Source organism: Phalaenopsis equestris, unplaced genomic scaffold (assembly GCF_001263595.1).
Source record: "Phalaenopsis equestris unplaced genomic scaffold, ASM126359v1 Scaffold000374, whole genome shotgun sequence".
Taxonomy (NCBI): Eukaryota; Viridiplantae; Streptophyta; class Magnoliopsida; order Asparagales; family Orchidaceae; genus Phalaenopsis; species Phalaenopsis equestris.
This window is the reverse complement of record NW_018164816.1, coordinates 709,992-726,914: the sequence shown is the minus strand read 5'-3', so window position 1 is coordinate 726,914 and position 16,923 is coordinate 709,992.

Here is a 16,923-nt window from a genome sequence, read left to right as displayed (position 1 = left end):
TAATCAGAGCAACTGAGAAGATGAGGATTAGCCCAAGGAACCACGTGAAAGAAAAGTCACTTTTATAGGGGGTCTGGTATGAAAATCCAGGAATAGTCAATTATTGCTTATTTACTAGTCATAAATACAATTAATGTTTTGAAAATCAGATTCCCTTTTCATTATCGCAACCGCCTTTATAAGGAATAAGAGAATCATAGAACTTAAACATATACATAAAAAATGTGTCAGTAAGAATCTTAAAGGGATCCAATGGCCGACAGATGAGGCGACGTGGTGCCCCGAGACCCACCAGAGATGATCCATAATCTCATATCTAGTCAGGCGACTCTTGCAAGCCGGAAGGAAAATAATCCTTAAAAGAACTAGACTCAACTACTCTCTTGGAGTCAACCGACAATTGTTTTTGTAATTTAATGTATAGACGTCTGAACCATAAAAGTTGGATGGTAAAGGCCGAACGGGAGCCACCATGAGCTCCCGACCCCATCTGGTCGAATCCGACAGAACTACAATTTGTGCTCCCAACGTAAACGCATGTATTGACTAATATACCTCCTCGGTATCTATGTATTACAAGGTAAAAAATGTAAATATACACACTTGCTCCATTCCTATAAATAGAAGACTCGTTTCATGAATAAATGTTACTTAATTTTACTGTTTAATTTTCTGTTATTGCTCTTTGTTCTCCTCTCTCCCTCTCCTTCTTTTGCCATATCCCTTAGAGGTGTCTCCCAAATAACGCTTCTCAAGCATAAAGAGTGCAAGCCATTAGTCCCTCTAAGCTATGGCAAAATTGAACTCTCTAAGAACTTCCCACAAAATATACAACAAAATGCTTTTTCCAATGTAATGAACAAAAATCTGAGCTGGTCCGCACTCAGGTACTGTTTACAGCCTTTCGGGACCATGCCCTCCCTCTCGCCATTTTTTATGATGTGTTATCATCATTGTTGTTTACTCGCGGACTTGTCTCTCAGAGTTGGGCTCCATTACAACCGACCATTTCGTCCCTCTACAAGGTTGGATGCGCCCTCCTCAATTCTTCTAAGGGACAACCACCACCCCTCCACTATTGAGTGACAAGAGATGAGAAGAGAAATGCCATTTTGATTAATTTTAATATTAGTTTTGAATTTTGTATCAAGAAAAAAATAGATTGTTAATTTTGTATGTCTAAGCATTCTCGGCTGCATATATGATGCTTATTGTATTTATGTTGTACAAAAATCATGTACAAGCACAAATAGATAAGTTCTAAGCAACTAATTGTCGATAATAAAATTTTTACAAGAAATATCAGAGAAAGAAAAAAGAAAACGTAAAATGTCAATTAAGCTTAACTTATTACATTACTGTAGGTCCTATATTTTGAACAATGTATTTTTTGTACATAAAAAAGACATTAATAAAATATTGTCAAACTGAATTGTGATGAAATGAGTGCATGTGGAACAATGACAAGCCGATTATCTTCAAGTTACTCATGACGTTAGTCCATCGTTCTACATATAAGAGAGAAGACTACTAACTAATAATGTGGGCATAAACTGTTAGGTATAGCTCATAATACCAGAATTTGAAGTCTCTTGAAATGAAGAGATGTCTCTTGGAATTAAAGAGTTGTGTCTCTTGGAATTTAGTGGGTTGGGAGGATCAGCGAGGGCACAGCGGAAGCGTGGTGGCCCAACCCACATTGGTGCATAATAAACTCCATGATATATTTCTCCTAAGGAGCTAGATATTCGCCAAGGTGGAGATTTGTTGGATATATGTATTTCTCCTTAAGGGGCTGGATATTCACCAAGGTGTAGATTTGTTAGATATGGCTCATATAGTATAAATGGGACAAACGTTGGAGCAGAGCGGAGCTCACGAGCGGAGTGGAGCGTAAGAATCTGTCCAATCAGGGGAGTTTCATTATGTGAGTTGGGGGTGCGGGGGCAACACCGCGTGATTTGGTATCGGGGTGATTTAAGCAATTACATATTGTACTATAGAGTTATGTATATGTCATGTTTGTAACGCAAGGTGAGTTGGATTCTGTATTTTCTGTACTCTTTTCTGAATATTGAAAAGTGAGTCGCCGCTCTGCTCCCAATGATGTAGACATCTTTTCTGAACCTCGTAAATCTCTGTGTGTTCATCTGGATTTATATCAATTATTATTTTTCTTCTCCTTAATTTATTAACATAAACCTTGACAACTATACCACAACAACATCATTACATATACCAAGTCCAACAAGTCCTAATGAAGTCCTTCCCAAATATCATGGGAGTTTATCTCAATTTGGTAAAATTTCATCTCAACAACTTCTCCTCACAAGAAATGAAGAGAATAAGGAATTGCCAACAGCACATTTAAGTCAATATTCAATCGGAAATCCCTATAAAATCAAGAAGCAATTCCTTTAATCAAGGCACTCAACTCCAATCATGATTTTCTGTAGCTTCAAAAAATTAATTTAGGCTTAGGGAGCATGGTTACCTTTGCATTAAGTGATAGCATAAGATCATTAAAATTTTATTTTTTTGCCACAAAAAAACTTGATAGATAATTTTTGGACTAAAAACTAAAATAAATAGTTGCTTCAAGCACCGGCCCCTTATTATTTCTCTACTCTTTAATGACAATTTATGCAATTTTAAAACTAAAGTTAAATTTATAAAAGCTCTTACTACCACTTTGTTAATTAAAGTTGGAGCTTTTACATGCATAGCGCTCAAAATTTTCATATTTATTTATCTCACACATAAACTTTCATAATTACAAACATCATATGAAAAGTAGCACTCATTCTCACATTTTAATAGTCAAATCCATCTTTTCATCCATAGGTAAAGTGATTTGTGTGTAAAAATAAAAGTTTTGACGTGATATAGGTAAATCCATAAGAATTGATTGCTATGTATGTAATTTTCCCTTTAAAGTTTTATTTCCTTTACTCTTTCATCTTATTTTCATTTTTTTGCATATATTATAGTTTTATGTGGATCCTAAGTTAGTAACATCAATTAAAAAGAATACCTCTTATTTGTACTTTAAAATTCGATAAAATTATGTCATTTTCATCGCATGAAAACTCATTCTTTTTTACTGCAATAGCGATGATAGGAAATAATCATGGTGGGATTGATGGTTGAAGTAATTGGTGGTGACATCAAGTGTTAAAAATATTACCTATGATAAGAGTTAGAATTATTTAATGATGGGAATTAGTATTATTAATAATAGTTAAACATCTACTTTATTAGCTATAATGTACATTCACACATTTAGCAACAATAATTGGAACAAAACTCATTTAAGAAAAAAAAAACTTTATTCTTGGAAAATTTTCAGTCAAAGAAGAGTCCAGAGGCCATAAAGGATATAATGTTTAAAAATAACATAATAAATGTTGGTGCAAATGGCTTAATCATAGTGGGTTGTACACAATGGTTCGTGATTTTCTTAGATTAACCACATGATATTAATAAAGTTTAGCAGGGGTGTAAATCTTAAGGATGCATTGGATTAATCAAACTTATAAATAAATGAGCATGTGTAGTGCAAAATGAAGGGGACTATTTAGAATAAAAAAGAAGCTAGAGCAAAAAGCTGATAATGGGTGAATGAGATTTGAATAGTCTATATATAAATTTAAATATAACCACCATGAAGAAATATATATAAGTGTAATGTATTAAAGAAGAATATGACAAATATTAGGGATGAAAATCCAAAGTCATTTAAGGGAACACTAAAGGAAACTTGCAAATTAGTGTCACTATGTGAGATCGTTAATTTTTTATGCAAATAATGACATTAGATTTGGGTCCGACTTACAACGAACTTGAATGTTAATTATTCGTGAGGAACATTGCATTGACAATTTATCGACACATATAGTTTGCATCTCAGTTTGCGTTGACAACATGTTGACGTAAACAGTTTGTGTTGCACTTTACGTCAGTAATTTTTTGATGCATTATATTCATTTAATAGCATCAAAGTAGTTGACGGTAAGGCTAACACTATAGAATTTGGGTTGGAATTTATCCAACGCAACGTCAACGCAATCCAATGCAACATCATCGCAAGTGCCCAAAAATACAATTTCTCCATGATAGAGAGCCTCATTCAGTCTTCCATATATGTTTCATTGCTCCATAGCTCCGACAAAAATGGCACGACTTCTCCTTCTTTGAGCAGTCCGAGATCTCAAGCGTGTTCCATCGGCAAAATTGCAGCTTCACTGAGCTATCCTCTTTTCAATCCCCTAGGTAAAATTTTTTCTATCTTGAGTCTCCCCTTCATGAGATTTGTAATTTTTAAGTTTCCTTTTTATGTGAAAATTGTTGTTTCAGTATTATATATGTATTGGGGTGACATAGCCCAAAAATTTCTAGCTAAGTATTTCCCACTTTCAAAACTAGTAAACTTAGGAATGATATAACTTCATTTTGTAAATTAGAAGGTGAGTCGATTTATGAGGAATAGGAACAGTTTAAGGAACTTCTTAGGGAGTGTCCATATCATGCTCTGCTCAATTGGTCAATTATTCAGACTTTTTACAATGGTTTAATAGGATCTCTTAGATCTGTTATTGATATTGTTGTTGGTAGTTCACTCATGTCCAAGTCATTTGATGAGGCTTACTCTTTGATTGAAGAGATGGAAACTAACAATTTCCAATGACATTCTGAAAGAGTGATTCTAGGAAGGTAGCAGTGTGTATGATACAAATGTGTTGTCAATTCTAATTTCTCATGTAGCAGCAATATCAAAGAAGCTAGATCAAACAACCCCAAATACCTCTAGCAATTGAGGAAAATTCATTTGAACAAATTGTTGATGCTAGTTCTTCATCATTTGAGACCTTAAATGCAATTAATACCAAACCTAGTAACCATGTTCCAATTCTATAACCCAGGTTAAAAGAACCATCCTAACTTTAATAAGAATAACAATTCTGGTGGGGGATACCGACAAAAGGGAAATAGCCAGACAAATCCTTTAGTAAATTGGAATAACCAGAGTAGTACTAATTATAGACCTTCTTATCCTCTAGGATTTAACTCTAATTCACAATTTAAGGAGAAAAGGTTGTTTTGGGAGGAGGTTATACTACAGGAATCAACTGTAAAGTCAAGATGCGACTAGAAAAAACATAAAAAACCAGTTGGGACAAATTGCCAACTCCCTTAGAAATTGATCCCAAGGAACTCTTCTTAGCAACACTGAGAGAAACCCTATGGAAAAGAATAGTGAGCATGTGAAAGTTGTCCAATTAAGGAGTGGAAGAGAGTTGGAGGATGTAGTTTGAAAAAAAAATTATGTTGAGAAGGAGACATTGGAAATTGAAAAACCTTTGGAGAATATCTCTAATGATTTAGAAAAATCAGTCTCTCCAACTAAGATTAACTTATAAAAACCACCATTTTCATTTTCTTAAGGACTTGAACAGCAGAATTTGGATCAACAATTTTCAAAGTTTTTGGAATTATTTAAGAAGATAACTATGAATATTCCTATTGTTGAGGCTCTGGAGCAAATGCTCAATTATGTGAAGTTCATGAAAGACATTCTTAATAAGAAGAGGAAGTTTGGAGATTACAAGACAATTATGCTCAGTGAAGAGTGCAACACTATTATTCAGATGAAGCTTCATCTGAAACTTAAGGATTCTAGTAACTTTACTATTCCTTGTGCAATAGGAGAAATATTTTTTAGAAAAGCTTTATGTGAACATGAAGCAAATATAAAACTAATGCCATTTTCTATCTTCAGAAGGTTAGGATTAGGAGAAGTGCCTCCGACTACAGTAACTCTTCAGCTAAATGATCGATCAATCACTTATCCAAAGGGCGTTATAAAATATATTTTCTTCAAGGTGAATAAATTTATCTTTCCTATTGATTTAATTGTGTTATATATGGAGGAAGATAAAGAAATTCCAATCATTTTAGGTAGATATTTCCTAGCCACTGGACGAGCTATGATAGATGTGTAAAAAGGTGAATTAAATATGATAGTAAATGATCAAGAAGTTGCATTTAATGTACTAAAATCTATAAAACATCCTTCTAAAGGAAATGAAGATGTGTGCTATTGGATGGACTTAATTGATTATTTGTGTAGTAGCCATTTCTAAGAAAGTTATGAAGTTAAATCAGTATAGACAAATTTGGATGATGAGGAAGTCACATACTTTCGGGACGAATCATATTTATTGATTACTGAATATTCAAAAAAATTTTAGGAGAAGTTTGAGATTCTAGAGATGATAAAAACTAGTAAACTTCTTATTTCTTCTATTGAGAAACCCCCTAAACTTAAGATGAAGTTGCTTCCCTCACACTTAAAGTATGCTTACTTAGAGAAGTCATTTACATTACCAGTTATCATATCCTCATTTGAAGAATTTACAAGAGAAGAAATTAATGGATATTCTTAGGAATTATAAAAAATCTTTCGGATGAACCATAACAGGTTTAAAGGGGATTAGTCCCTTTATTTGTATGTATAGAATCCTGATGGAAGATGATCATAAATCCTCGGCAGATCCTCAAAGGAGATTAAATCCGATTATGAAAGAATTTGTCAAAAAGGAAATATTGAAAATGACTCGATTTAGATATTATCTATCATATATCAGATAGTGTCTGATTAGCTCTATTCATTATGTTCTTAAGAATGGAGGAGTGACAGTAACCATAAATGAACAAAATGAACTAATTCCAACTATACCTGTCACTGACTGGAAAATATGTATAGACTATAGAAAATTAAATTCTTCCACTAGGAAAGATCACTTTCCTTTACCTTTTTTGGATAAGATGTTGGATAGACTAGCTGATCATCCATGTTTTTGCCTTCTAGATGGATATTCTGGGTATCATCAAGTACCTATAGCTTTTGAGGATAAAAAAAATCAACATTTACAGGTCCTTATGGTACTTTTGTTTTTCAAAGAATGCCTTTTGAGTTATGAAACACATCTGCTACTTTTTAAAGGTATATGATGTATATATTTTGTGACTTAACTGAGAAAGGAGTTGACGAGTTTATGGATAAATTTTTAGTGTTTCGACCATCATTTGATTCATGTTTAGATGATTTAGCGAAGGTGTTGAAACAATACGAAAAAGCCAACTTAGTTCTCAATTGGGAGAAGTGTCAATTTATGGTTTTAGAAGGAATCATATTATGACATAAAATATCTACAAAATGCATGGAAGTAGACCCAAAAAATATTCAACTAATTGATAAACTACCTCCTACTACTGCGAGGGGAGTTAGAGGCCTTCTAGAACATGTTGGATTCTATCACCGATATATAAAGAATTTTTATAAAATTGCCAAATTTCTATGCATCTCTTAGAAAATGATGACATATTTAATATCAAACATTAATTACTGAATGCCTTCAATATTCTTAAAAATAAATTGGTCACTACTTCTATGACTATTTCACCTAACCGAGGGAAACTAGTTGATCTAATGTGTGATGCCAGTGACTGTGCTATTGGAGCAGTTTTAGGACAAAAACGTGATAAAATGTTTAAGACTATATAATATGTCAATAAAACACTTAATGAAGCTCAAATTAATTACACTACTTTTGAGAAAGAGTTATTTGATTTAGTATAAGCTTTTGATAAATTTAGGCAATATTTGATTGAAATAAAATGAATTATTCATACTGACTATTCTGATATTAGATATCTCATGTCAATAAAGGATGCTAAACCAAGATTGATTTGATGAGTCTTTTTGATGCAAGAATTTGATATCAAAGTAGTAGATAGGAAGGGTTCTAATAATTAAATAGCAGACCACTTATCAAGATTGAATCAAAGAGATTCATATACTTATGAAAGTGAAATTAATGAAAATTTTCTTGATGAGCAACTGTTTATTATTAATGAGTGGCACATTCCATGGTATGATGACATAATAAACTTCATAATTAGTGATATAATGCCTTATGACATGACATATCATCAACGGAAAAAATTATACGTGACGCCATAAATTACTTTTGGGATGACCCGTATCTTTATAGAAAAATGTAAGGATCATATAATTAGAAGATGTGTATCCTTAGAAGAAACCCTAAAAATTATTAAGAAATGTCATGATTTTGAATTTGGGGGACATTTTGGAGTTGATAAAACTGCTTGTAAGATTTTGCAATCTAAATTTTATTAGTTTACACTATTTAGAGATGTGAAATTATATATAAAAACTTGAGATAAATGCCAGAGATAGACAATATTTTGAAGCGAGATGAAATGCCTCTGATTTTCACTTTGGAGATTGATATTTCTTATGTGTGGGCTTTAGATTTTATGCGTCCCTTCGTACCATCTTTAGGGAATTTATATATTTTGATAGTTTTGGACTATGTCTCAAAATAGATTGAAGTAGTAGCACTTCCAAATTATGATGCTTAAAGTGTACCTAAATTATTAAAAAAGAATATCTTTAGTTGATTTGATATGTCTAGAGTAATCATTAGTAATGGGGGAAACCACTTTAAGAATGGAGAAATTGAGACATTATTTACTAAGTATGGAATTAAGCATGGGATAGCCATAACTTATCATCCTCAATTGAGTAGTTTAACGGAGGTATCTAATAGGAAAATCAGAAGAATTTTAGAAAAAAAATGTCAATCCTAGCTGGAAGGATTGGTCTATGAGATTAGATGAAGCATTGTGGGCCTATAAGACTGCTTACAAAACTTCTATAGTAATATCTCCATATAGACTCATATTTGGTAAAGATTTTCACTTACTAGTTGAATTAGAACATAATGTTTATTGGGTTATTAATGAGTTCAATTATAATATGAAATAAGTTGGAGAGAAGAGATAATTGCAAGTAAATGAACTCGAGGAAATTAGATAAGAATCCTATGAAAATGAAAGAATTTATAAAGAGAAAAGGAAAAAGTGGCTTGATCATAAGATTTATAAGAAAGATTTTAAGGCTGGACAAAAGTTTTACTATATAATACACGATTGAAATTATTTCCCGAAAAACTAAAGTCCAAGTATTCGGGGGCATTTACTATAATTAAAGTGTATCATTTTGGTGTTATTGATATTAAGGATCCTCAAAGTGGTAGAATATTCAAAGTGAATGGACATAGACTTAAACCTTACTAAGGTGGTAATAGGCCTATGATTAGTGAAGTTTTAATGTTAGGTCAACCTGAGTAAATTTTGGATTCGTCAAGCTGATGACGTTAAGCCAAGCGCTTCTTGGGAGACAACCAAAATTTATTTTTATATCTAGTGTGTTGTGTTATTGTTTGTTGTGGTGTGAATTGTTTGTATGTGTGTTGAAGTTTAAGATTGTGATTTGATCACTTTATTTTTAGCGTGGTTTGAGAGAGGTGATTCCTATGTCTTCACATTGTGACTAGAGTTTTATATGTTCTCTGGGAGTATTAGGATAAACCAAATCCTCTACATCTTAGTTCTCAATCAAACTTAAGGATTTACTAGAGACTTGTTGATTTTGGACATAAGACAATTCCATCTCAATTCTTTATCTCCTATATTTTTCTTGGTTCTTCTATTTAGGTGCTTCAATAAACCAGCCATTTATGGAGCTTGAGTACCTTTTCATTTGAGCTGTTAAAGGTGTATACCTTATAGGATAAGGATATACCTGAGATTATCAACACATAAGACAATATAATAGGAACAATCTTGTCCAAAGGATAATCCTTACAAAAATTATCTATAAGCATCTGGTAGTTTAATGATAAGAGATTCCATTGAAGATGTGGAAGTGGAGAGGGGAGACAAGATGAGAAAGAGGATGAGTGATTCCCCTTTATCTTTAGTGCTTATTGTTTATTGGTATGATGAAGGATTTCGTACTAGAGATTCTTTATTTTCTCTATTGTAGTGTTGTTGTATTTACTTTTTATGTTTTTGATGTACTAGATCTATTATTCTATGTTGCTTTGGTATGGTTGTACTTCTGGATTCATTTATTCTTTCTCTTGACACATGTTAAAAATTTTTTATTGTAATATTTTAATTATTTCTCGTATACTTTCATGTTAATCATGTTTAGCTGTGATTTATGTACTACAATCTGTTAGTTCTTTCTTATGTATATTTGTAATTGTTTGAGAAAGACACGTATAGTAGGATGTACTTCTATGCTAATTTTTCTCCTTACTTATATTCATGTTTTACAGGTTTTCAATGGGGGGGGGGGGGGGTGAGAAAGTGTTTTAAATGGTTAAATTTATTTGTCCTCTATTACTTGTGTTAAAAAATTGTTATGACTTGATATAAATTTGAGGTATGTGGTGTTAAGTTGAAATTATTGCAATTTGGATTAAGGAAAACATAGTATTTTTATTTTTTATTCCATGTAAATCAGTCTAGTCTGGTGTGTAGTGAACTTATAGTTTAACTGGTAGAAAAATAGTTTATATTTGTTAACTTAAGTATTCTTAGATAAACACTTCATGAGAATTTAGTCTCCAATAAAATCATAAAGTATAATTATTACATTTTTTTTTTTGAAAAATTTTAAGAAAGTGAAAGAGAGTGTGATAGGTTTCACTTTAGAGGGTTAAAAGTGAAATTCAAAACTAGTAAAACACTATCTAGATATAGTAATCCTCCTTAAAATAAAGCTAAGGATTAAAAATAAACATCCTAAAGCAAGAAAAAAAAAAGATTAAAAGAAAATATCGAGGAGAAGCTTGAGGAAAATTCTTATAAAAATTGGTTTCATCATATTCTTGATAAAGTTGAAACAAATTACATTCCTAAGCTTATGTGTATTCAAAGTGAGTATTTAAGATTTTTTTTAAATGAAGCAATTTATTCTATTTTTACACGATCTAAAATACTTAAGTTAGCAAGCATTTACTCCTTTCTATATTGAATAAATAATCAAGTTTTCTGAGTTAGATGAAAGGTTTACTTATACCCTAGAGATAGATTTGTTTACTAGAGTTAATCAAAATTTAATTTATGTATTCCCTGAATTAAAATTGTAGAAAATTTTAATAAAACACACTCCCTCAAATTAATGAAATTGATTTTAAAATTCTAGTGTTACTTGAGGACAAGTAACATTTAATATTGTGGGATTTTGATATGGCTTAAAGCATGCTTAATTTCCTTTCCCTTTTGCATCTATTTATGGATGAAATTGCACTTTAAAGAAGAGTATTTTTGCATTTTTCTTGAAGGTACAATAGGTAGTAGAGTTGGAACAAAGTAGAGAAGAAACGAAGCTAAGCAGAGGTGACATGGAGCTAAGGGAAGACCATGTGACTGGAACCAAAGTACTAGCCTTTAGGCGCTTAGGCACTACACCAGAGCACGTTGACACCACTTACTTGGGTGCCTAGGCGCTAGAACCCAACCGACCAGATAGAGATTTTAGCGATAAGGCGCCAACTCTGTGAAGCCTAGACTCCAGAACTGTCTGAGGCAGTTCCAACAATTTTCTTGACTCGATTCAGGGAATTATGTTGGACATATATTGGCATATTTGGTGAAGTAAAAGAGGGAAGAAGAGGGGGAGAAGAAGGCTAAGTACTTCAGAAATCCTATGGGAAATACTTAGGAGTTCTTAGGGTAGTAACTTGTATTTTTTTTTATTATTGTATTGAGATATTGGTGAGGACTGAGAGTTTTATTGGAGAGAAGATTCTCAGCATTGCAACAAGGATTAGGAGATCCTTTGGGGAGACATTTAGAACATTTTGTAAAGGGGAAAAAACTAAATATTATGCACCTTTTGTATTGTACTTTTCTATAATTGCAATTCTATGGATTTACTTTATTTAAAAAATATTTTATTGTGTTTCTTCCATGCATTGTGAGTAGTTCTTCTTACCTTTCTCTTGTGATGAATAAATAGGTTGCGTAGGAATAGTAGAATGCTTTTAAAATTAGTTTATACTCTTTAATGTGATGAGTATTCTTCAAGACTTAATTTAATTTTCACTCTGACCAAGTGATTAGTTAAAATTCATTGTGATTCATAATGACTCGGGAGAGCTATGTAGGAATAATTAAAATAGTCACATCGAACTAGTGTGTGAAGCAGAAGTAGTCCAAAGAACAATGCAAATATATAGGAAAATAATCTTTGACGGGTTCAAATTGGGGTTTAAGGAGTTAAAACTAGTTTAACCAAACTTCTTTATACACTCGAGAGAGGGTAAAGAAGAGACTGCCCCTATTTGTCATTAGCAACATTTGTAATTCAAAGTATTCTGTTCCTGCACACCACTTAGATGTTGCAAGGTAGGGTAGCTTTATATCTTGATTTTCACCAGTTTAAATATATTTAGTAGAATTGCTTTAGGAGTAAACCAATAAGGTAAGTGGTAATTCAGTAGGACTAGTAATCATAAAAAAAATTAACTTTATTTTCAGGCTAAGAACTAAACCTAGTAAGCTAGAAATTTTTTTTAGTATAACTATCTGAGTCCCTTTGGGATTGATATTCCAGACTCACAAATCTAATATTATTGATACAAAATGCATACTTGTGTGAAACCCCAATGTGCAAGTGCGCCTGAACTGGGAGGGTATCAGTGACCCAGGTAGCTAAACTAATTGATATTTCACCATGTTTTCTCTAACTATATGTAAGTACTTTTTTTGTAGGAAAGATACAAGCAACTGAAGGAGAGTTGATCCTAAGCATCAGACAGTATTACGATCCGAGATTGTGATTCATCCGAGTATGACTTGTGGAAGGAGGTTGCTAGAGGGATGAAGAAGGATCAAGTATATGGGCTTAGGTCATAGGTGTTTGCCTACGACGCTCACCCCTACACCAGTGCATCTACAGCTTCTACGTCTACCACACAGGAGGAGGCGGTCTCCAGGTGTGTTGCTTCATTTGTTGTTGAGATGGAGGCATGCTTCGGTCAAATGAGGATAGAGTGGGAGGCAAATATGGTGGCCAAGTTGGAGGCCGAGTTAGATGTATTTCAGCAGTGGGCGAAGCAGCGTAGCAAGGAAGCATTAGAGGAGGAGAAGAAGGTGGAGGATTATGAGGAGGTGGATTAGTGGGGATATTTTTCATTCCACCTATATATGATTATGTTGAATATTTGAGTGGATATTTTCTTATTGAACAGTGTTGAGATGACTATTCAAATATTGGTTGTCATAACCGATGATCCATACCGTCAGTTAAATTTACATCGAGTTATCGATGAGACTTCGACGGAGAATGCTTCTATACAAACCGACGACTAACCAGTGGCCTCATCGTGGATTACTAAACTGATGCACCATTGACACTAAATTGACGGAACACCTGGTCATAAAAACTACGACAACGACACTTTTCTGATCGTTTATTATCCGCTATTTGCCGATGTTGTTCTCATCAGTTAACAAAACTAACACACCCTCGACAACAAACCAACAAAATACTTGCATCATAAAAACAACGACACAACAATTTTCAACAGTTCACCAGTCCCTAATTTTTGACTGTGTTACCGTTCATTAACAAAACCGAAAGTGGCCTGTTCGTTCTGAATTATTCAAAAGCGACGATTACATTGCACAGGTAAGACGTCTGGAAAGTAAAGTGATCATAATATCTGTCGGTTAAAAAATTATTGGTAAGTTTTAGCTACAATCTTAAAACAATAGCTAAACGATCAAAAATGTAATAAGCGATAGTTTTTCTGTCGATAACTGACGAAATTAGACCGTAAAAGATGGACAGCTTTCTTGTAGTGTAAATTATAGTGTTGATAAATGAGATTTATTTATTTTTCTGATGCTACAGTTTGTCGATGACTTTATGACCGTCTGGATGAGTTTCAACGGTTGTTCAATAGACTATCGAATAAGCGATTCAGAAAACAATTGGTTTAAAAGAAACAGTAGCTAATTCTGTCGGTAAATGAATTATTGAAAAATATTTTTGTTAGGTCAAGTAAGCCGTAGTTAAGCCATTGAAAATAAAGTTACCGACGGATTTTAAATAATCTCTAGCAGCAATAATCTGTCAAATATAAGCTAAATTCTTGTAGTGAACGTAGCTGCTTATGACATATATTTTTACCAACCAAAGAAAATGTTATTTTTTTTCTTTAATCAAGGATGTCTACAGCTTTCTAGTAATAATTAAATCTTATCATTTGAGAATAATATACAATTATTGACATAGACGACATTTAATTAACCTTTGGCCAAAGCTTTTTTATCATTCTGTCTAATGGTTAGGGCAAACTTGAAATTTTAAACTCAAATTTATCATCCATCTTATGAGCAACTATTGATAAATACAAATTGTACTTGCAACTGTCCCATAAGTGATAATTTACCTTTGTTCTTAAAGAGAAAAAAACTCTAATTGATTGCATATTTGGTGCTTTTTCAAATTCATTCCACTACTTGTGAAATATATCACTTGCACTAACTTGATAATCATATGAATGTGGTTTAGAACTAAAGGCTTCGTGTGATGTGGAGTTCCCATTATTTGTTTCTACCCTAAAATTCAACCTATGCATACCAAATTGATTAAGTGAACCCTTTATGATTGAACTAAATAGTGAGTCATTAAGCATCTCAAAACACTTGTTGTCACATTTCAAAGTATGGGTATTTAATATTATCTTAAGATATTTACCCATTTTATGATGACAAAAAATTGACACTGTTCTACATTATCTATAAATTTATTTAATAGGCGACTATTACAATTGACTAATAGTACATCCATGCATGTTTACTAGACCTTTTCAACATGAAACGAAAGTTATAGTGAAAATCTTATGCACATGTTTTAGCCTGAAAAATGCATTATAGTATGACAACCTCATCCACTATCTATAAATTTTCATTCATTTACAACATACCAATTTTGAACGAGAAAACTAACATAGATCTTTGATGCTAGGCAATAAAACAGTTTAAAGTTTTTCCCTTAATTATAAATTATCATTTTATCTTTCACCGCCGCGCCATCATCAAAAAAATTATTCCATACGGACACCACATGCATTTCTCCACCGTTGATCACATCGTTTTTTTAAATTTAAAATGGGGCCCACCGAAATACATCTTCGCTGATGATCAATGGTGGAGATCAGACACCGCATGCATTTCCGTATAGAATAATTTTTCCCATCACCACTCTCACAGATACATTCACAATTGGAAATAATCCTAATCAATTTTTGATAAAAATAACTGGTTTAAACATTGGCCTACATGACCTTTCTATTAGCATTGATTATGTAATTTTGATAGGTAAATAAATTAAAAAAAAATAATAAAAGCATTTTACCATAACATATAAATCAAGACAGTAAAATATTAATCTATGTGCACTAATCCACTGCTATTTCCCAACAGCTGGGCCACCAATCCCCTTAAAATGTAAGTTATAAGCAATTAAGCAATACCTTGCCCCCCAACAATCGCTTGCCACTAAGGTTAATTTAAGTTAGAATAATTATTCCATATCACATGCTACATGATGATTATTACTGGGTCCAGCTTTGAAGAGGTATTTCTTGTTGTCACGCCTGGGGTTATCAGACTTTACTGGCTTTAATCCTCCGGTTTATTACTTTTAAGTATAGTTAATTGAGCTTTAATTAATCACTATTTTTTAGTAGAATATTAGGCCTGCAAACAGAAGCCGAGGCCTGGTGGGAGGCAGGTGACCTCCCTGACAAGGTGTGCTTAGAACTTCTTAGGGTGATTAGTTAATTAGGCAGCCTAATGATTGCATGATGCAGTGGCTTGTATTTTATTTTGTATATTTAAAAATAATCTCCACATATCCCGAGACAAACTAACAACCAAAATAATAAGACTAAAATATTCTTTACTAATCTTTTAAAAATAAGGTTAAATGTGTAATTTTTACATTTTAATTATTCTATGTTCTATAAAGAAGGCTTCACCATATAAATGGGACATTTTGGGGCTTTCCTCATTTGTAACTTCCGTTTTTAATTAATAAAATGAGAGAGAGTCCTGCCAACATCTCATTTCTCCCAATCAGGTGTGGACTTTCTCTTCTCTTCACTCTCTCGCTGATCTAAAAGATAAATTTGAATTCAACATCCTAAAAGATATGATGAGTGAATCATGACATTAACAAAAAGATGAACAACACAAATAAAAACTCTTTAAAAAGATGCACCTAAAGAAAAATGTAAAGGGAAGAGAATTATTTTCCATAGATCCAAGCGTACACAACATTTATCTCATATTCCTCGCCAAACTTATTTCAAGTAATATAATGAGCAGAGCGGACCTCTATTTCCAGACAGCTCATGTCTGAACTCCGACGCAATATTTTCTCAGTTACATCAGTACTACGCACGTAGAGTAACATGCGTTGCCAATGAAATAACGCCACGACACCCTGCGCGACAGAGAAAAAAAAACGGCGCAGTAACACGGAATATTCCCCTCCGTGTTATTCATGTGTTATTGTGTATTATTCATGTGTTATTGTGTCCTAGGAATATTCTTGATGTTATAACAACACAATAACACATCAATAACACATGAATAACACACAATAACACATGAATAACATGGGGAAAAATATTCCCTGTGTTACCAGGCAGATTTTTTTTCCATACTTCCACGTGTAGTGATTTCATTGTATTCAAGTGTTATTGTGTGTTATTCATGTGTTATTGTATCCTGAGAATATTCTTGGAGTTATAATAACAGAATAACACATCAATAATACATGAATAACACGCAATAACACATGAATAACACACAATAACACATGAATAACACGGAGGAGAATATTCCTCGTGTTACTGCGCCGTTTTTTTCTCGTATCGCACGTGGCGTGATTTTATTGGCTACGCACCGTATTTCTAGGTGCGTAGTACTGATGTAATATTTTTCCCTCTGTAGGAGGCGAAA